Source organism: Lipotes vexillifer, unplaced genomic scaffold (assembly GCF_000442215.2).
Source record: "Lipotes vexillifer unplaced genomic scaffold, Lipotes_vexillifer_v1.1 scaffold666, whole genome shotgun sequence".
NCBI classification, from domain to species: domain Eukaryota; kingdom Metazoa; phylum Chordata; class Mammalia; order Artiodactyla; family Lipotidae; genus Lipotes; species Lipotes vexillifer.
Genome location: NW_006787408.1, coordinates 3,159,647 through 3,181,935, shown reverse-complemented (window position 1 = coordinate 3,181,935; position 22,289 = coordinate 3,159,647).

Genomic DNA, 22,289 nt, shown 5'->3' with positions numbered 1-22,289 from the left:
AGCACCAAGGCCACATGATAATACTAATAGCCCTTCATCGTTATCCAGTTCTTGGCTCTGCTCTATGTGTTGATACTTTGCAGCTGGGAGTCCTCACCACAGCCCTGCTCTTACCGCCCCCATTTTACAGATGTGAAGGCAGGCACAGAGAGGTGAAGGGACTTGCCCGAGGTCACAGGGCAGAAGGGGAGCAGCCGGACTCCAAGCCTGACAATCCCACTCCCTTGGGCCTGTTCTCCAACCTCAACCCCAGCTGGTCTGATGGCGCACTTCCCCTTAGAGTGTCCTGACTTGCAAGAGATGCTGCCAAACTCAGGCTGGGCGCCGTGGGGGCCTCTGGGATCTGTGTCCCAGGCTCAGGAGGGGAGGGCCAGCCAGGCAGAGGGACCTTTGGGAGTCCGAAGGGTGGACAGGGCATGGGCCCAAGGCGGGGATGGGGATGGGGAATGAGGGGTGCTGGGTTAAACCGACAGCAAATGCAGGCCAGTTTGGTCTATAAACAAATAAAAGTGAGCCACAGTGGGGCAGACGCATGTCCTGGAGACAGCCCTGCTTTCGTTTGGCGTGTGTGTGTGTGTTCTGGGTGAGTTGCCAAAACACTGAGTCGGGCTGGTGGGGGGTGGGCTCTGCGCTGCTCCTGACGGACGCCCAGCCAGGCCCCTGTAGCCCACAGTGTCAGAGACGGCTGAACACGCTGTAAGCTCCAAAGAAGAAAAAATTCCCCTAGCCGGCTGGAGTGAGGGTGCTGGGAGGGGGAGGGGAGGAGCCCCTAAAATTCAGGCAGGTTCTGCCCTTCAGAGAAGACACAGGGGGGCTTCTGGGACTTGGCCAAGGAGCCACAGAGGTGGGCTCCAGGCCAGGCCCTGCCCCTGCCCCTGCCCCTGCCCCTGCCCCTGCCCCTGGGAGACATAGGGCTGGTCACAGCCCCTCTGAACACATCAGTCCCTGGGAACACAGACTCTTGCTCTTGGCAGGATTATTCTTATCACTGGGACACCTTCCTGGGAGCCCTGCTTGATCATCTAGGCTCTTGCTGGCTTCTGTGAGCAGGGGCACCCCTGACACCCTTGTCTAAAACGGGCTTTCTCAGCCTCGGCACTACTGATATTGGGGGCTGGATAATTCTTTGCTGTGAGGGCCCAGCCTATGCATTTCAGGATATATAGCAGCACATCCACCTTCTACCCGTTAGATGCCAGTAGTACCCCCTGTCCCTTCAACCCAAAATGTCTCAGGACTTTGACAAATTGTCCCCATTGAAAACCACAGGTCTAAGGGGAGGGTTCAGGTCTGGAGGAGCCTTGGGACCGGCGGTTGCTGGACTGGTGGGACTTTGGGTGGATCCCTTCATCTCTCCCTAGTCCTAGAATTTCTGCCTCTTGTCATGGGAACCAGAACTCTGGGCCTTGAGACAGAGGAAGGTGGGAGGTTGTTTGGGACCCAGAAAGGTGTTTTAAGTCGGTCTGGCCAGGCTGGGGTCACAGACTCCACCCCACGCCCACCCGGAGAGCACGAGGAGAGAGGCACGTCTCGTGGTCAGGGAAGGTGGCTGGGAGCCCAGGTTTCGTTTCCTTTGAGAACAGCTTCACTGGGTGCGCAAAGATCATGCCCGCCTGCAGCATGAAACACACCTAACTGGTTTCTGGATCTTCTTCCTCCCGGCCACTTCTGATGGCTTCTGCTCCCGCTGCCTCCCTCCCCTGGGTGGCTGTTGATCCCATGCCCACCATACTGTGTCCGGTCCTCCTTGCTTCTTACTGGGCTGTTGCAATAGCTCCCAGTAGCTTTCCCTGCCTCCACCCTCCCCTCACCCACCCTCGCCCATGACCTGCCCTCCACACTATAGTGTTTTTTTCTGAGAAACAGATTTTCATGTCATCTTCTGTCTAAATCCTTCAATGGCTCCCTGCGGCCCTCAGGATAAAGCTCAATCCCTTCAGGCTGCCCACTAGGCCTTTCGCTTTGCCTCCACTCACAGCCTCACCCTCATCCCTGGTGTTCCCCTCCGCTTCACATTCATCCCATTTTCGACCCTTGCAGTTCACGCTGTTTCATACCTCTGTGCCTTTGCACATTCTATTCCTTCTGCCTAGAGTATTTTTTTTTTTACAGTACTTTTGTTTTTTTGCGGTACACGGGCCTCTCACGGTTGTGGCCTCTCCCGCTGCGGAGCACAGGCTCCAGACGCGCAGGCTCAGCGGCCATGGCTCACGGGCCCAGCCGCTCCGCGGCATTTGGGATCTTCCCAGACCGGGGCACGAACCCGCGTCCCTTGCATCGGCAGGCGGACTCCCAACCACTGCGCCACCAGGGAAGCCCTTAGGGTATTTTTGTGCTTTAGTTAATTGAACTCCTAATCACCCTTTAAAACCCAGTTTAGGACCCTTTTCCTCTGTGAACCTTTCCCTGACCTCCCTGACCGAGCTATTTGTTTCCTTCCCTGACCTGCTCTCTTACCCTATGTCAGCGAGGTTTTATTGACCGTCTCCCCTACTAGACCAAGAACTCCTGGAGGGAAGTTTTTCTTAGGCTCAATGATGCCCAGCCCCGAGACAGGCACATGGCATGGCCCAGTCAATGTTTGTTGAGGGGAATTTAATTCAGAGGCAGAGGGAGATTCAGCCCCTGTTAGCAAGGCAGAAGCCTCTCCCCTAGAACGTCCAGACATGCCAAGAGAGAAAGGCTGTCTTTCTTACCATGGGAGCTTTGAGAACACCCAAATATAAACCAATTTAGGAATACACGGCAAGCCATTAATGTGGCACCCCTGGTTCCAAAAGAGGAATCTAGAACCTTGAAGTTGAAAGGTGGCTCTGAGATCTAGCATTCTTATTTACAGGCAAGGAAACGGAGGCGCAAAGAAGTGACGTGCCCTTCCGTAGCACATCAACTGGGATGAGAATGCAGTCCCTGCAGTCCCAGTTCGGGGACTGACTGCCCTGAGTAGCCCTGAGTGACTCGCTATGGGGTGAGGCTCAGCCTCTGCACAGTGGGAATGGACCCCGCCCCCCAGGGAGTCAGGGTGGGCGTCCTGCAGCCCGTGCCACACGGCAGACCTTCACAGGGGCCAGTCTGCCCTCCTGCTCCGTGTGGGGAAGGTGCCAGCACCGAGGCCAGGCAGTTCAGAATCGGGAAGTCTGTGGGAGGCGACGGGCCAGGATTTACAACAGGAACTGCTGTTTCCTGAGAACGCTGTGTTCCCAGGGGCCTCCCCTCTGCTCCCTTCAGAGCCCTATCCACTCCTCCCCACCTCACCCAGTCGCCCATTACTGCAGGTTCAGCCTCTGCTTCAGAACCTGCAGCCTCCCTCCTGAGGACCCCACCCACCCACCTTCCCACTGGCCAGCCGGACCTTGGCCTTGGCTATCCCATCCTCACCCCAAAGGCCTGAAACCTGCTCTGGTGTGAGTGACACAGGGCAGTTTGTCAGAGCTGCCTTGGTGTCGTGAGAGCTTGTATTATGGGACCAGAAGGGGTCTGATCTAAGTCCAGATGCTTTGTTAGCCCCACAGGGCACAAGACACAGGCTCCCTCCCCAGCTCTCGGTCACCGCTGCTCCCCGTCTCCCCCCTCATCTACTCCCCTACCCCCAGTGTCTTCATTTCTCTTGCACTTGTCCGCCTTGCTAAGTTAAATGCCACTGGGGTTGCGGGTCGCATGTCAGGGAAAGTACATGGACTTTTAGGCTGCCAGACTCCCAGGACCCGGGGACACAACTTTTTATCTGCAGAGGCTCAAGGACATAGCCCACCTTCCTTTTTCTTTCTCGCTTTCTTTTTCCAGTATAGCTGCCACGTCCTGCTGTCAATGTCACAGTGAGACTGAGGTGGCCATAAGATGGATGTCAGATCAGAGGACTCAGAAGTACCCAGATCTTTCCCATCCTCCCAGCCCCTCTCAGAAAAAGGTCAAGCAAAGTAATAGGATACTTTGTTACTAGCTGGGCCCTTGACCCTAAACCTAGGAACCAACACAGGACTACCTTTTTCCTCAGAATCGGGGCCCAGAGTCTTGGACCAAAGGGCCTCTTAACCCCACAAGGCCACACCCGGGTCTCAGGGAAGCAGAGGCCAGCACAGAAGCAGCAGGGGCCTGACATGTGGGCCTGCAAGGCCCAGGTGGCCTTCCTGGGATCAGACTCAGGCTCACATTTTCTGAATGGAGCAGGCTTGGGGTGGGGCAGGAAGAGCCATCTAGGGCTACTTGCAACAAGTAGGGAGAGGGAGATGCATGGAGAAACATCTGTTCTAAGGGAAAGCGACCCCTGGGCCTTTCGTCTCTAGACTCAGCCCCCAACTGGGCACCGCTCTGGCTTGGCCTGCAAGGGGCCACACCCTAGTGCACAGTGACCCCACCCACTAGCCCATAGGCCCCATCGACATCCTTGAATTGGCCCAGGAGGGCGGTGGGAAGGGACAGACAGAACTTTTTCCCTCTCCAGGCTGAGGGCCACACCTGCACCTCCCTGCCCTGACATGCCTGGCTTGCTTTCTTTTTTTTTTTTTCAGCCTGCTTCCATGCAGTGACCCTGGAGGCCATTCTCCTTTTATCAAGTTTCCCAGGATCGCTGTGGAGCATCGGGTGGCAGACAACAAAAGTCACAGACGTGGGAGGTTGTGAGGGTTTTCCAGACCCTGCCTTCTTTTCTCAGGAGCCCCAGGATGCCTGGTGATCTCTGGGATTGTGGCATTGTTTCCTAATTGGGCGACGTCCCTTTCCCACATCTCAGATTTCTCCAGTTGCCCCCAAATCCTCCAAAAACATCCCTCGGATAAAATGGAGTTGCAAGGCAGTTGCTGTAGTGAAAAAGTGGACCCAGCCAGATCTGGGATGCAATCTCTGTTTTCCCACTTTCTGGCTGTGAGAACTTGGACCACTTCCTGGCCCCTCGTACTTGGGTTTGTTCAACTGCAGGATGGGGGTGCTGTCTTCCAGGAAGGCTGTGAGGACCACTGGGATCCCACTCAGAGACAACCTGCATCGTGCCTGGTGGGATGAGATGCTCAGTGAGTGGTACCCAACAGTCACTCTGGATTAGCAAATAAACACCCATGATGGTAAGGATAAAAAAAGAACATTGAGAGGACACTTACTACATGCCAGGTACTATGCTAAGGACTTAAATCTAATCCTATTTAATCCAAGAATATCTCTATGGGGTAGAGCTAATAATGGGTATCATTATTCCCATTTTACAGAAGGAACTTGGGATACAGAGAGGTAAGTAACTTTTGAAGAAGCAGAGATAGGATTCAAACCAGAGACCTGGACTCCAGAGTGGTTACTTTAGGAAGAGGCGGCAAAAGGGGCAGAAGTGAGGCTGGGGTACCGATCAAACATGGCCCAGGGTTTTTTCTGTTCTTAAACATGGGAACCCTCTGAAACATATGGTAAAGATCTCATTAGGGAGGTAGCCAGCCCCCTTGACTGCAGACGCTGCTCTCTGAGCCATCCCAGGTGGCTGTTTGGTGGGGAGAGCTGCCTTTACTGTCTCTTCGGGTCTCTGTTGAAAGACATCGCCTAACCTCTTGCCCAACTCTGATGCATCCCAGGCAGCCCAGCCATCTGGGGATGGGGAGGCGGGGGTGGGGAGCAGGGCCTGGTATCTCAGAATGTGGAGGGAAGGGTCCTCCGCAGCACTCACGCTGGGGATTTGAGCCAGGAGCTGGGAGGGCAACGCTGCTGACTTGCAAAAGATATCTGCTGGCATGCGGACTGTGTGAAGGAAAGCTTGTAATTGTAGCCATAAATCAAGTGCAGACAGAGGAAAAACTGTCAGACTTTGGGGAGTTATTTTGTACAGAAGAGGTGGAAAAATGCAGCTGTGGTGTGAGAGCTGGGCTGGCTGGATACTGGCAGAGGTGGGACTCACGGGGTCACCATGGAGTGGAGGGGGGACCCCTGCTCCAGAAAGCTATTGCTGCAGCCCTCACTTGCAGGATGACAAAATAGCCAGTTCCCCAGAGAACGAGGCCTTTCATCATGGGAGCTGTCCTGGGGGACAACTGTGAACAAGCCCAGCTTATCTTTAGCCCTCTTGTTCTCCTCTCTGTGGATTTGAGTTCTGGCCAGGCCACTTATAGCTCTGTGCCCTTTGGCAAGATGCTTAAAGGGAAATGACTATAAGTATTTGGTGCCTGCTATGTGCCAACTCCTGGAATTGGCCTCAGCTGGCGTGTAGCTTCTTGCTCAGTAACAGAACCTGACTTAATCCAAGCACCCACTCTCCCCCAGCCAGCCTTGTGCCTCAGCCCAGGCTGGGCCTATCTTTAGCTTCACAAGCTGGGTCCCGATTGGTTCAAGCCAATCATGAAGTTTCCATTCCTCTTGTCTGTGATTGGCTTAGGCATGGACATGTGACCCCATTCTGGCCAATGAGATATAAGAGGGAAGTCTATTAGGGGTGCTTCAGAAGAAGATTTTTCATTCTCATAGGTGGAGATCTCTCCTACACCTCTGGATATTGTGTCTGGAACCACTGTAAGCTTGTAGTTACCAGCCCGAGGCTGACAAGAGCACCAAGGATAGCCGAGCAGAAATGTGGAAAGAACCTGGGACCTTTGTGATGACATTGAGCTGCTAAATTAACCCTTGCTGGAGCCAGCCTAACTTGTGATTTCTTGTTATGCAAGATGGTTTAAGTTACTTCGAGTTGGGTTTCCTGCCAAAGGTAGTTATGTGTCCCTACCACTTCTTGCTTCACTGAAAAATGGGTACAAGTATGTCCTCTTCCCCATGTTGGAGGGTCCCTAGCTGGGTCGTTTGGTCCCCGTGGTGTCATTCTTTTAGCTTTTCATGTGACAAGTCACTCCCTCAGGTGCAGACCTATCTCTAGGGTGTCAAGTTGGGTGGCTTCAAGTAACAACCACTTTGCCCCTGCAACTCTCAAGCCATTTTGCTAGACAGTGCTCATTACGGCAGGTGTATTCTCTTAGGCACACATAAAATGATCTTAGGGGCTTCCCTGGTGGCGCAGTGGTTGAGAGTCGGCCTGCCGATGCAGGGGACACGGGTTCGTGCCCCGGTCCGGGAAGATCCCACATGCCGCGGAGCGGCTGGGCCCGTGAGCCATGGCTGCTGAGCCTGCGCGTCCGGAGCCTGTGCTCCACAACAGGAGAGGCCACAACAGTGAGAGGCCCGCGTACTGCAAAAATAAATAAATAAATAAATTAAAAAAAGAAAAAAAGATCTTAGGAAGTCCCTGTTCCATAAATGTCCCTCACAAATAGTATGTGCTATTAATTAGAATTATGAGATATTTTACATTGCAAGCTTGCGTTGGGCGATCTTGGTGATTATTAAGCACCCACTGTCTAGTATTAGTATCAGAATGTCTTGTGTTTTCTGAATGTATATGAAATGAGGACTGAAAACTCCACAGACGCCTGTTGGAGATCTCTGGCTTTCTAACAAGGGATAATATCAGAAGTGCCCCACCTGTGTCTCCCTGCTCAGCGCTTTGCCTGGAGGGAGAAGCTGATTAATGTAGGACCATCAATTCTTTCTGGGGTCAAGAAGAGGAAGATTAAAGGCCTACATCTCCCCCTCCCCCAACACCTCTAAGCCAGACAGCTGGGGCCATTCCAGTGCTGGGGGTGGCCAGGCAGTGGTTAGGGAGGAGTCCACTTCCCCCCAGAGGACTCCCAGCCCGTGTCCCATATTTGACTAATGCATCCTAAACATGTAGACCTCTGCTTAATATCTTGGGGGTCAAGTGCTCAAGTCAAGCAGTCCCCAGGCTGGACTCCAGAAGACTGGAGCTGTTCCTACTGTTACCCATAGTTCATCCCTCCTGTGGAGATCTGTAAATCCATGGTTGAATCTGTGGGTCGATACTAAGGAGGGGAGGGGATGGGGAGTGGGGGGAAGGGCAGGGCTGCAGGAACTCTGAGCCCAGCCGAGCCCCAGTGAGGTAAGAAAGAGCTGGTCTCTTCAGGGACAACCACCATAGCCTGGGGACAGAGCTGGACCTCAGCCAGTAGGAGGCAGGGAGCTCCTTTGGACTTCACAGGACCAGTTGTGTCGTCTTCAGGTGGGCCTCTTCTTATTCTTTTGGAAGCGGTGAGTACCTTTATGGCTACCTTCAGCTACAAGGAAACTAAGCTAGTGACTCAGAGAGCAGCCCCTGAATCTACCAGGGTTCAAGTCCTGGCTGTGTCATTGCTGTATGCCTGACTGTGTGCTGGTTACACGGCCACTCTGTCCCGCTTGCCTCAGGCTCACAATGGGGAGAATCACAGCCTCTCTCTCCTCCTCACCCACCCCCAGGGAATGATCAGGAGTCTTATAGGAGGTGGGACGCGGAGAGCTCTCAGATCAGCACATGGTGGCACCCTGCAGATGGGAGATCTTACCGCGAACCGCGGCCATCCAGAAAGGGAGGCGTCCAGCTGTGTTCCCTCCCAGAGGCCTCTGTAATCTGGTTGTAATCTCCCCGTTTGTCAGAAACGTCTGTATGCCACACACTCTGAACCCCAGTCCTGATTTTCATGCAGCCCTCACATTGGCTTGGTGAGGTAGGTGATCCTGTGTCATTGATTTCCTCTTATCGATTCCTGTAAGTTAAGGAGGCTCGGGGAGCAGCTGAGTACATGTCAGCTCTGGGTAAGAAAGGCAGGTATATTCTCAGAGCCCCTCCACCTGGCCCAGCCTGAGGTCCCCAGGAGGAGAGCCTATGAGGACAGTCGACATCTTCTAATCTGGAAAACCCAGGCTTGCGGGCCCAGGGGCTGAGCCAGGGAAGGGGCTGGCAGGGAGGGCAGGCTGGTGAGCAGTCCTGGGACACTGACACGAGGGCTCCAGTGTGGAGAGGGAGAAGGGCTGGGGTGGGCAGCTGGCAGCCTGGCCTGTCCCACCCAGTAGGGAGGACATGCACGGCGCTCAGAGACCTAAGGTGGGGACACCGGACCAAGTCTAGAATGGCAGCTCCCCAGGGACTCTGGGGGCAGAAGTGAGGGGTGAGGGGCATTTAGGGCAGCTCCTCTCTGAACCGTGCCCTGGGTGTGCCCCATGTTGAGATGGAGTCCAGGGCTGGGGAATCACCTGTCCTATGCAAGAAGGGGGCTCTCGTGCACAAGATACCTGGACACCTTTCTTCCAGTGGTGCTTGTAATATTTCAAGGGAGTTGCCTGCCCTCATCCACTATACCCCTGCCGCCTCCCTGCCCCCTAATAGCTGTCCCCCAAGGTAGATTGAGTTGCTTCTACCGAAAAGTCTGCCTCTGGATTTTCTCTTTTTAGGCTAAAAACCCTAACCATATTGGTAAAGAAAAGTTTGACAAAAGAGTCAGCCACCATCTTGCCAAACATTGTCATTTTTTTCTGTTTTCTCCCAATCTTGGTCCAAGTGGTGGCCTACTTTCACCACACCATCCTGTGTCCTACCTGTAAACGTGGTGTCAGATGCCTGGTCGCCCGTCCTCTGATACGTTAAGTTGGCTCAACACCGCCCACCCCCGCCAAGTAGACAGACACCCTCTGTCTGTAGTTCCAGGTCCAGGCTCCACCTTCTCCTGCCTGGGGCCTGACCTGTATGGACCATGCCCACTTGCTCTCATGCTCCCCTGCTTTTGGTGGGGTTTGGCCAGTGGGGGTGAGGCACCAGCCAGAGCTTGTAAAGAGGGAGGAGGGTAAATTTGGGGTATTCATCTATATTCCTTTGCTAGGGCTGCCATAACAGAGTACCACAGGCTGGGTAGCTTAAACAACAGAAATTTATTTCTCCCAGTTCTGGAGGTTAGAAGTCCAAGATCAAGGTTTCGGCAGGTTGGGTTTCTTCTGAGGCCTCTCCCTTTCGCTTGCAGATGGCCACTTTTCCACTGTCTTCTCACTCAGTCTTTCCTCTCTGTACTTCTGTTCCTGGTGTCACTTTGTGTGACCAAACTTCCTCTTCTTATAAGGATCCCAGCCAGATTGGATTAAGGCCCATCCTAACGACTTTGTCTAAAGTTAAGCACTTCTGTGAAGGCCTTGTCTCCAAATACTGTCACATTCTGAGACACTGGGGGTTATGGCTTCAACAGGAATTTGGGGGGATGAAATTCAACCCATAACATCATTGCCCCTACTCCCTCCCTGTGGGGTCACTGAGAGCTGTCTGTGCCCCTCAAACAGAAGGTCACAGCTCTCGTCATGCGGCCCACAGCCTGTTCTGTCCCCATCCCCGCAGGCCTAGTGGATTTAATGGTGCTGGGCTGTTACCAGCTCCATGGTATCCACACACACACACAAAGCTTCCCACAGCTCTGTAAACAGTCCCTTCTTTCAACTCTCTCACATTATCCGTTTTGAGCGTGTCATCTGTTTCCTGCTGGGCCCCTGCCTGATACACCAGGTACGGTGGTAGACCCGGCAGCACTCCTGGCAGCTCTGAGGGTGCCTGTGCGGTGGGGTGGGAACCGGCCTGGAACAGTTGTCCTGTCTCCTTGGCGTTGGAACACTCTGTCCTGTCACTTACTAAAGGCACGAGGGTGGAGAGGGAGGTGACCCCATGCCATGACATAGCAAAGACCTTAAAACAGAATGTCACACTTTTTTTTTTTTTTGGCCACACAACATGCAGGATCTTAGTTCCCTGACCAGGGATCAAACCCATGCCCCCTGCTGTGGAAGCGCCTGGTCTTAACCACTGGACCACCAGGGAAGTCCCTGTCACACACTCCTAAGACCGTCGATGGCTATTCCTTCACACAGATACTAGTTGAATGCCTGAATGTTCTCCTTGGCAGTGCCTCTCTCCTCCAGCTGCCAGCCCCAACTCTCCAATTCCTGGTATTTCTTTCACATGAGGCAATTCAGTAGCCCTCCTCCACACTTTCAGCCCATGCAGGCCATTCCCTGGGGGCTGCACGTTTCACACCCAAAGACACCTCCTAGTCCTGGCCAAACAGAGGCTCTAGTTCTCTGGGGGAAGTCGCCACCACCTGTAAACTAACAATTCCCCGTTGTGCATTAGGGCCTCATTAGGCATCAAGGACTGGAATAATCCACCTGGTGTAAAAGGGCCCCAGGCCCTTCCACCAGCAGGGTCTCCTCATGGGCTGCATGTTGCAATCACCTGGGAAACCTACAAAAAATACTGATGCCTGGGCGCCATCTCCAGAGGTCCTGATCGAGCTGGTCTGGGGTGTGACTGGGCGTAGGGATTTTAAAAAGCTCCCCAGAGGATTCTACTTTGTGGCACTAGCTGGGAACCCCTGCCCTGCAGCGTTCTGCAGCTTTTTAGGCAGCAGTGACACTGAAGCTGTTCAAACCTCCCTAAATCAAAGTATTTCCTGGAGACCCCAGGGGCTGACTCTTGTTATTTGAGGTGATTGTAACACAGTATCTTGAAATGCCCTGAGGTCCTGAGAGGAAGCATCCTCCCTTCTCACCAGAACCTTCTGAATCCTGACGCTTCTAGGGCCCTGTCCGCAGGCCCAGTCCCCTCCTGTCCATCACAACTATCCTTTCCCGCCCTGAGGCGGGATTCTCCTCCCAATCTGACTCCCACACCAAATTGTTTCTTTTTGACAACCATTAAAGATAAAATTTTAAAAATCATCTAAGAAGACATGTGTAACCCACTGGAAATTTCAAGGCAGTGAGTCACCCTCCTGGGCCCCCTCAGATCTTATGTAAGGTTGAGTCACTTTTTGTGAAGTCCGTGACTAGCAGAAGAAAATTGGAAGGCTCTCAAGATACGTGAGTGTGTGTGTATGTGTGCGTTTGTGTGAAAGAGCGAGAGAGAGAGAGAGAGAGGAGAGAGCTGTCATTTGCAGCTTTAAGAGACTGGCAGTAACTCTGACTTAACTTCAGAGATTCCTCACCCCGTCTCCACCACCAGGAGACACAGATGAAAGATAATCAGGAGTGGACCCAGAACCTGGAGGTGGTGGAGCCATTGGGGAAATGCCACTCCTGGCCCTCCCCCGACCCCAACCTCCCCAGGGACGTCCCCTGCATCACCATAGGCCTCACTCTTTTTTTTCTAATTTCTTGAGCCATGCTGTCCAACAAGGTACCACTAGCCACCTGCGGCTGTGGAGCGCTTGAAACGTGGCTCGTCTGGATTGAGATGTGCTGTAAGCGTCACATACATGATTTTGAAGACTTAGATTTTGAAGAAAAGAATGTAAAACATCTCGTTGATCCTTTTCCGTATTGATTAGATATTGAGATAATATTTTGGAGATACTGGGTTAAAGTTAATTAAAATTAATCTTGTTAAAATTAATCTCACTTGTTTCTTTTTACCTGGGGTCCTGCCCCAAGCACCACCAGAGTGAAAACAAAGGGACAAAGACAACAGAACAGAAACTTAGGAGCCAAAAATCAGATGGGGAAGGAGTCATGGACTTTATTGACCAGGTCAAGTTGAATCTGACATTGCACTGGGTTGAATGGTGCGCCCTCTAAAATTCATGTCCACCTGGAACTTCAGAACGTGACCTGAACTGGAAATAGAATCTTTGTAATTGTTTAAGTTAAAGTAACATTTTACTGGATTAAGGCGATCCCTAAATCCAGTGACTCCTTATAAGGAGGCCATGTGAAGATCAAGACACAGAAGGGAATGTGGTGTGGTGAGGGCAGCAGAGACTGGAGGGAGACAGCCGAACACCCAGGAACGCCAAGGACTAACGAACAGAAGTTAACAAGAGGCAAGGAAGGATTCTTCCCCAGAGCCTTCAGAGGGAGCACGGCCCTGCCCACAGCTTGATTTTAGACTTCCAACCTCCAGAATTATGAGAGAATAAATTTTTATTATTTTAACCCACCCTGTTTGTGGCACTTTTTTTCTAGCTGCCCTAGGAAGCGAATACACTTAGCATGAAAAAAAAGAATGTAAGCTATCTCATCGATAATTTTTTATGTTAATTAAAGGTTGAAATGATAAGTTTCATTTGAGTTAATATAAATATATTGGGTTAAATAAAACGTATCATTCAAACAAATGTCACCTTTCTTTTTTTTTAAATGTGGCTATTAGAAAACATTAAATTACAGATACAACTCTCATTTATGGCTTGCGTTTTATTTCTATGGTACGGTGGTGTTCCAGAGTGAAGGAAACACTGTCAGATGCTGGGGTTCTTTATCTGGAGAAGGGAAAGTGGTGAAGCTTTGGAACCCTGAGTCACAAAGGTAGGAAAGGTTTTCTCACAAAGCCCAGCGGACGACGACATGTCAGCATTTCAGCATGAGGTTAGGCCTGGAGGAGCGTGGAGGACCTTGGATGGGATGGCGAGAGAGATCAGGAAGTTTCTTCCTTTACCTGTAGAATAGGGACTCTGTGCTGCTTCTGGCAGCGGGCAGGGAGTGGACCCCTGCTCAGAGGACAATCACCCCTCCCCAAAAGGGGTTCCTGGTCAGGGAAGGCCAAGCAGGCAGGAGGCAGGCCGCTTGAGGTAGCCTCTCTCCTGGGAGCCAGAGCCCCACACTTCTCACCCTTTCAAAGGCAGCGACCCACAGCCAGGCCACAGTTCTGGAATGCTGCCGGAACACCGGTGCTGGCTGTAGACAGTGTGGAGAGGGATCTTGGGGTTACCCAAACACCTCACTGGCTCCAAAGGATGGTAGTCAGGGGCACGGAAGGTGGGGAGAAAGAAGCCACCTGGCTTAGCCAGTCCCAACTCCTCTGTTTACCTTGGCCGGAGCTGAGATTCCTCTCAAGGTTTCTGTCCTGAGACAGCAGCGCGCTGAGCTGGGTAGTGGCGAGAGGCTGTATTTCACCCTGTCCAGGCTGGAGGGGAACCAAAGATCATCCATGGGATGTGTGAGGGCTGCAGATCTCCCTTGAAGCGTTGGCTGCATGACTGTCTTTGGAGGTGAGAGTTTAAGCGGGTAGGGATTCAATGAGCGACTAGCCCAGAGCCCCAAACAGCCCACTTTTCAGGGGTTCTCGGGTTACAGGGCAGCAGGCTGAGCTGCTCCAGTTATTCTGAAGGTTTCAAGGGGGGCCGGAAGTGACCTTGAAACTATACTCTGGAGTCCGTCAGAAGATTCCCCACCCCTGCCACCTCTGCGCTGTAGCACCCATCATTACTCTTATTGTTGTTATTGTTGGATGACTTTCCTACAAACACCTAAAAACACCCCAGATGGGTCAAGAGCTCGGATCATCCAGATTCCCCCAAGCAGGCCACCTACACTTAACCAAGCCCCTCCGTGCTTGCTTTAAGGGACACCGGTTATCCTTTCTGCCTCTGAAATTCCATCCCTGGCGAATTTGTCCCAGCTAAAACGCCAGCTCCCTCCAGGTGGAGTAATACAGCAAGTCATTCTTTCCCCAGATATATATTGAGCGCCGCAAGGCCGCGAGCCAGACCTGGTCCTGTAACTGAAGCACAGAGGGAACAACGCTTCGTTCAAACCCGCTGATCGGATTAGCTCTGCCATCGCCCTTCTGGGCAGCTCTGCAGGAGCTCTTGGGGCACGGGGTGCTGGTGGGGGGCAGTGCCTGTTCTCGGGCTGCTCAGGGGAGCACGAGTTATGACCACAGAACTACTGGCCAGGCCAAGGGCTCTGGCTCCCGCCGCTGTGTGGTTCCCACTCAGCGTGGTGTCAGAGCCAGGGTGAGAGCCGTGCTCCGGCCTTGTCCAGTACCCTGTGGTATCTGGGTGCCTCGGCCTTTCTCAGCAGGGAGCCTGCTTTCCTCCTGGGGCCGTCTCCAGCTCCCAGGCCTCTCCTCCCACCTGCTTCTTTCTCCAGTGTTTAGAAAATGTCATCTTGAGTGGCCAGGGCTGTGAGGGGCTCTGGGAGCAAGGAGAGGTTTGCTGCGGGGTGATGGGCATCCCCCAGGGCCTGGGTTCAGAGCTCAAAGCTTGTCAGAGTTGGAGGAGCTGCCAGAGCCCGGCCGCTCCTGCCAGATGCCTGCTCCCTGGGCCCCGTCAGCCCACCTCTACCTCACCTTGGGGAAGTCGAGATTTGTAGATTTGATAGATGAGGGAGAGAATGAGATGCTTTCTCTCTCCCCCAACTTCCCCCTACCCACTAGCACATCTTCAAACAGGAAATCCAGGGCCACCCCCTCTGTTTTTCTTGGTCGGCACAAGACCAGGAGACTGATGCCATCTGCTTAGGAGGATGCCGCCCTGGCCATGTGGTTCAGACAGTTGTCCTACTGGGGCAGCCCTAGATCTGGGGCTTGCCCTTTCATGGGGCGGCAGAGATTTTAAGAACTAGGTGCCCTGGGGTGACAGAGACCCCCCCCAGCCTGCTTTCCCTCAGAGCCTAGAAGGACTCAAATCACCAGCTCTTCTAGTCTCTTGGTCATTGTCTAGTTCTCACGACAATTGAAAGAAATGGACTTTAATTCCAGCAATGGGGATGTGACTAGAATGGGGGTGGGGTGTCTTGAGACTGGGGGCCCTGGGGCTGCTGATGGAGCTCTCCCCACCCCTGGCAAGGTGTTCACAGACCAGCAGCTCCCTGTGGGCCTCTCTGGTACCTGGTGGAGGCAGAACCAGGAGACAGAAGTTTCCTCCATATCTTTCCAGACTTACGGTTTTTATAATTAGACCTGGAAACACTTCTTTTTCTTTCTTCATTTCTTTGAAAAAGCAAGATTCGCTTAAATACAAAGTGATCACGGGGGCTTTTTGAAAGCAGAAAAAAGAGAGAGATGGCCTTTTGAGAATAATGCTTCATTTCTGTACTCCGTTTCCCCAACCCACCCCCGTGGCTCCCACCCCTGCCTCATCAGGAAAAAATGCCCCTGCTGAGGCCTTGCCTCTGGAGGAGATGGAAGACCAGGTAACCTCCCCCCCACCCTGCCATGTGTCCAGGACATTTTCCCCAAGGGCCCAACTGCTTGCAAAGTGTCTAAGAAAACCTTGGCCAACCTCCTGGCCCAGCTGCTGGCCTCAAACCCAAGCTGCTTGGCCCATCCAGGAAGCCCGTAAATCCCCCAGTCGGCAAGAAGCCGCACTCGAGCTTGCTTGCCCCTTCACTCAGATGCTTGGCTGCAGGACCTGGGCTGTCCTCAGCCAGTCTAGAAGTCAGTGTAAATAAGCACATTTCTCTGAGGCAGACCTCATTTTCTGAGGAATGGTATTCCCTCAGAGGCATCACTAATCAAAAAGTCCATTGTTCCCTTTGGGGGCCACAGCTCTTCCCCACCTGACAGTTGATATTTAATTGATGGCTACAGTCCTCCATAGAGTTTTTAGCATATCACATGCTGTTAGTACAGTTCCAGCAAAGTGTTAACTCCTTTGCCCCCAGGGCAGAGAGTGGTGGTTCTCCTAATATCTATTGAACTTGTTATAAGCCCCCCAAAGGGTAGATGCACATATATCATAGGTGAAAAATTCAAATGCCCTGCCTTCTCTGAGGCCAGAACTCAGCACAGCTTGCAGATGGGTGTTCTGGGAGTTGAGGTAGACTGGGAGCAGCGTGCCGCTCACGATTGCTTCAAGTCTGGGCGGAAAGAAGGAACTTTAGTCTCGAGGGTGGAAGGGCTGCAGAAACAGTGTAGAAGCCTCAAGGATGTGAGACATCATTATTAGGGGGGCAGAAGCTGGCAGCTAGGGTGGAATTTGGGACCCCACCAGGGCCATGCCGCTGAGGTAGGGCAGATGAAGACGACAGCTCATGAAGTAAGTCTTCAGATGCTGGGCATGGCGCTGGGCAGGAGAAAGCAGGAGAGTCCCAGGCACAGCCCAGGCTGCCCCGGGGCAGCTCAGGAGCATCAGAGGGAGGCTGTGGGCCAGACTGGCCTGTGTCCTAGCCCATCCCAGCTCTTCCGGCTACCCGGCCTCGGGCCATCCTTCATCCTTGCACCTCAGTTTCTTTAACTGTGGCAGGGGATGGTGATGTTGAAGGAAAGATAGAAACACAAAGGCTGTGGAAAATGCTTACTGCAAGAAAGGAGCCTACTGAGGAGGGGGGACTGCTATGCGGACCCCCGGCCAAGTCTTACCAGCTGAGTTCCATCTTGGGCCCAGGAGCCGGCAGGGTTTATAAGCACAGACAATCCTGAGATGGCTCTTGAACCATAATGCCCAACAGGTGGGCAGTCCTGGTCCCCTAGCAGGCACACAGCCTGTTTTTTCTCTGTTGGCCAGGGGCATTCTGCCTCCTCAGGAGCTATTGGTGGACTGACATTGCCCGAGAAATCCTGGCTGGCCTCTCCCTCTCACCCCACTCCTTCCCACTCGTGTGTTTGAGATTAACATGTATCCCTTGAACCTATTCATTTTTCTACTGAGATGGAAACTTGGCCAGCGACCAGGCCTGGATGTGCTTGTGGTGTGGCTGGGCTCAGGCCAAGCCCACGGTAATTGTAATCACATGTGAGGCTCTTGCTGGCTCACTGGCCGCTGGGGTCCTGGGAGCTGCCAGGGGGAAGGGCGCTGGGCTGGATGTCGGGGCTGTGAGCAGTGTGCAGACAGTGTGGCCTTGGGCTCCTCCCCTTACCTCTCTGACCCTCAGTTTGCCCACTGATAAAATGAAAGGACTGGCTCACAGGACCTCTGAGACTCTAGGATCTCAGGAGATATGGACCAGCTCTCAAGTGCCCTCTTTGGTCTTCCCAGCCCTGGCCTGGCCTTACATGTACACAGAGAGGGACCATGGCCAGGGTGTGGCTGGAGGGCTCCAGGAAGACCTGCCACTGTCCTGCCTCCTCTGCCTAGCTGCCTTCTCACAGGACACACAGCAAGGATGGGCTCGCTGAGTCATTGGGGGCTGAGGATGTCCTTATCTCATGATGGTAAGCCCAGCGGTAGCTGGGGGTATAGGATACCAGGGTGGGATTGAGGGTGCTTAGAGAAGGGCCTGGAAGGAGAGGCAGAAGAGTGTCCAAGACAGTCTTCATGAGCCACCCTATGGCACAAGGGCAAATCTGATTCCCATCCCCTATTAGCCCAGAGGCTGAGGCTGTCGCTCTGCTTGATTTAATCTACCCTCTGGCGTAACATTATTCTGAGCCCTGATGGGGCAGCCCAAAGAATTCTTTACCCAGTGGATTGCTGTGGCTTTTTCCATTCACACTGGAGGCTCAGAAAGCCTGAGAATAAGGAGCAGATGAAGGGCTGTGAACAGTGGCTACCCAGCTAATCAGTACAGCCGAGAGCAGAGGTGACATTCTGAAGCACACGGTCTGAGTAGAGGTGGTGAGGAGATGAGTTTCTCCACCTTCGCACAACCCCTGGGCCTTCTCTCTCCTCTCTCCCCGTTCTTTTTTTTTTTTTGCGGTACGCGGACCTCTCACTGCCGTGGCCTCTCCCGTTGCGGAGCGCAGGCTCCGGACGCGCAGGCTCAGCGGCCACGGCTCACAGGCCCAGCAGCTCCGCGCCACGTGGGATCTTCCCGGACCGGGGCATGAACCTGCGTCCCCTGCATCGGCAGGCGGACTCTCAACCACTGCGCCACCAGGGAAGCCCTCCCCTTTCTTCTTATACACGTGTCTCCCCTCACTTCTCCCTTTGTCCGTCTCTCTCATTTCCTCTTCCTGCTGCCTCTCTCTTTTCCTCTTGTTCTTCCTTCTTCCTTTCTAGTAAAAGAAGCCGACTGACTCAGGGGAAAGAGGATGGCTCAGGAGTCAGGCAGTTTTGACCTGTTTGAGCCTCAGCCTTCTATGAACCTGGGCAAATGCTGTCCTCACTTTGGCATTATTGGGAAGATTAAATAGGATAATATATAATACAGCTTCAGGCAGTACATAGAAAAGTGTCAATAAAAGGCAGCAAATACTATGATTTAGCCCAAATATCAATGGAAGTGTGTCTTAAAAGATTAGTTGTACTTGATTAACTTTTGTTCCCATTCTTCATGGAAATCAGGTAACGTAAACTTGTTTTTCTCCTTGCTCTTATGAAATAGAATGGCCATACTCAAAGAGATTGCTCTGGACTTCCTTGTGGCTTCTGGATTTTTCCCTATGTGTCATCAGTCCTGGAGGGAAGGAAGACTCACCCTTGATCTGGCCGTGTTGACCATGATTCTCTTGGATCTTGTGATGGGCAAGGGTGGGACAGAGGGGCTCTCCTGCCTGGAACACGTCTCAAAGGAGAGCTTTGATGTTAACCTCGTGGTTCCAAGGTCACACACCCACGATGGCTCCTACCAAACCAACAAAAACAAACCTAGGAGACGATTTGTCACTTTATATAAAAAATTTCACTTTCTAGGAGGAACCTTTTACATTCCAAAGGGATCCTCCCCCCCCCACATCCTTTACACAGCTTCGTTACTTGTGCCAGTTGGGGTTTGGTCAGAGAAACAGAAGCCAATCTATATATCTCAAATACATAAGGTTTAATACTGGGGATTTAGAGGCTTACCTAACTGATGGGAGGGCTGGATGAGGGCAGGTCAGGGAAGCTACTGCACAAAATCGGGAAGTGCCAGGACTGCAGAGAAGATGCCGGGATCGCCCCAGCACCAATGTGGGCAGCTTGCAGGGGCTCGCCTGGAGGCCACTGTCAACCTCACGCCTGTCCATGCCAATCCAGAGAAGGTGGGCTCTCCTATCTTTGGTTTATCGAATCTTGTGCAAGTGACTCTATTGCCAGGATCTTACTTCGAACCATGCTGGCAAGAAATGCCGGGAACTGAAGACCCCAGGGCTCTCCACTGGAGGCAGAGGAATGTGCAGAGTTAGGTGGAGATGCTGCGGTCCCGGCCAGGCTGGAGGACCAGCACACCTTCGGTGCATCCTTTCCTGTCTGCTCAGCCAAGCGGCCGCTCCTATTTCCTCAGCTGCACTTGGCAGGAGCAAGGGGTTCATGAGCCACTATGTCCAGGGAAGCAGGGAAAGGGCACAGGAATAGAGTAGTAGAAGAGGCGTTTCACAACGGGTAGAGACATGAATAAAGTCAGTTAAAAAAACAGTCGTCTTTGCCAAGGGCACACTGTGAAGTCCTGGCCGCACAGGAAAAGGAAGGTATTGGATGTCGGGAGCAAACAGCTGTGGGCCCTGGGTAAGTCACTCTTCTCTCGGACCTCTGCTTTTTCACCCATAAAGTGAAAGGGCTAAATGTGAAAGTCCCTTTCTGTCCTAACCTCCCATGACGCTCTGATTTGTGTGAACAGAAATATGATGTGCTTGGCATCCGGATGTGACTCTTCCTGTCTCCTCTTCTGCTTCCCTGGATTCTTCCCTCTGCCTCTAAAAGGATGCTCAGGACTCTGTGTCCTTCAGAGACAGACAACCAAAGAAAACACTTCCCATGATCTTATAATTAATTCCCTCTTAAAATACCGTTCCATCTTACGCTTTACTTTCACTCTTTTTTTCAGAGGGAATGGAAAAAACTTTTTTTTTTTGCGGTACGCAGACCTCTCACGGTTGTGGCCTCTCCCGTTGAGGAGCACAGGCTCCAGACGCACAGTCTCAGCGGCCATGACTCACGGGCCCAGCCGCTCCGCGGCATGTGGGATCTTCCCGGACTGGGGCACGAACCCGTGTCCCCTGCATTGGCAGGCGGACTCTCAACCACTGCGCCACCAGGGAAGCCCGGAAAAAAATTTTTAATTGAAGTAAAGTTGACCTACAACACTATGTTAGTCCCAGGTGCACAATGTAGTAATTCAATATTTCTATGCATAACAAAATGATCATGATGATAAATCTAGTTACCATCTGTCAACATACAAAGATATTACAATATCATTGACTATATTCCCCATGCTATAGATTTCATTCCTGTGACTCATTTATTTTGTAACTGGAAGTTTGTACCTCTTAATCTCCCTCACCTATTTCATTCATTTCCCCCATCCCGCTCCCCTCTGGCAACCGCCTGTTTCTTCTCTGTGTCTATGAATCTGTTTCTGTTTTGTTGTATTTGTTCATTTGTTTTTTAGATTCCACACATAAGTGAAGTCATACGGTATTTGTTTTTCTCTGTTTGACTTATTTCACTTAGCATAATACCCTCTAGGTCCACCCATGTTGTCACAAATGGCAAGATTTCATTCTTTTTTATGGCTGAGTAATATTCCAATGTATGTGTTTTGTGTGTGTGTGTGTGTATAGTAATATTCCAATATATTTGTATGTCTCTCCATATCTCTCTCTCACATCCTTTTATGCTTGAGACCTCTTGAAAGCATCATGTTTGTGGATGCTGAGGAGTAGAACACTGGGGTATGAGCTGTCTTGACTTGCAGGTCTCAGGCCTTAGAAGGATAGAGCAGAGGTGTTCGCTCACTGGTCGGGGAATGAGGTATGTGCTTATGGGACCTATATGTCTGTGCCGGGAAATTGCCTTACCAATGGGTCCTGCTGCTCAGGAGGCTCTATTTTGAGCAGTGTGTCTATATTAGTTTCCTAGAGCTGCTGTAATAAATGACCACAAACTTGGTGGCTTAAAATAACAGAAATTTATTTTCTCATAGTTCCGGAGGCTGGAAGTCTGAAAAGGCGTTGTCAGGGCCACACTCCCTCCAGATGCTCTAGGGGAGAATCCTTCCTTGAGTCTTCTAGCTTCTGGTGGTGCCAGGTATTTCCTGGCTTGTGGTTGAATAATGCCAACCTCTGCCTCCATCTTTGCACGGCCTCCTCTGTGTCTGTCTTTTCCTTAGAAGGACACTTGTTTTTAAATTTAGGGCCTATTTGAATAATCCAGGATAATTTCATCTCAATCACATCTACAAAGACCCTTTTTCCAAATGAAGTCATGTTCACAGCTTCTGAGAATTAGGACATGGAATATATTTTGGGGCCGCCATTCAACCTACAACAGTGCTCTTCTATTTCTCCTGGTGATTGGAGGAAATGTGGACACCTGAGCTCCAGACAGCCTATCTATAGGCTGGCCTGCCCACCACAAAGTGGTCCAGATTGAGGATATGAGCCAGCCGGTCAAGGTGATGATTTCTGGAACAGGAATGGGGGAAACATGGAGAGGCTGAGCCAGCTAGCCGCAGGGCCAGAAGGTGAAAGGGTGCCATAGGTTGATGCCCAGGGCAAGCAGAAATTGTGAGGGACCAGGTGTTGGAAGTAAATAGAAATAAAACAATCAGCAGAGAGGAGAATGGAGCAGACAGAGGGGGAAGAGGCGCCATGAGGAAGACCTTGCAGCTCAGCGGTGAGACAGAGGAAGAGCTTCTGCCTCCAGGGACTGCTTTGGTTCCTGGCAGCCCTTCAGATGCAGGGCAAGGCCATATGTACCCTGAAAAAGAGAACTCATTCCTTGGGGCATCGGGGGATTTTTTTTTTCTTAGGGTCACAAGAGCCTGAACAAGGACAGGCATTCCTTGTCTTATAGGTGGAAGCTGAGGTCACCATGGAAGGCTCTTTGTGAGGATGTTATGAAACATTCCTCCTGTGCTTCTCAGCAACGTTACTTTACCGCTCT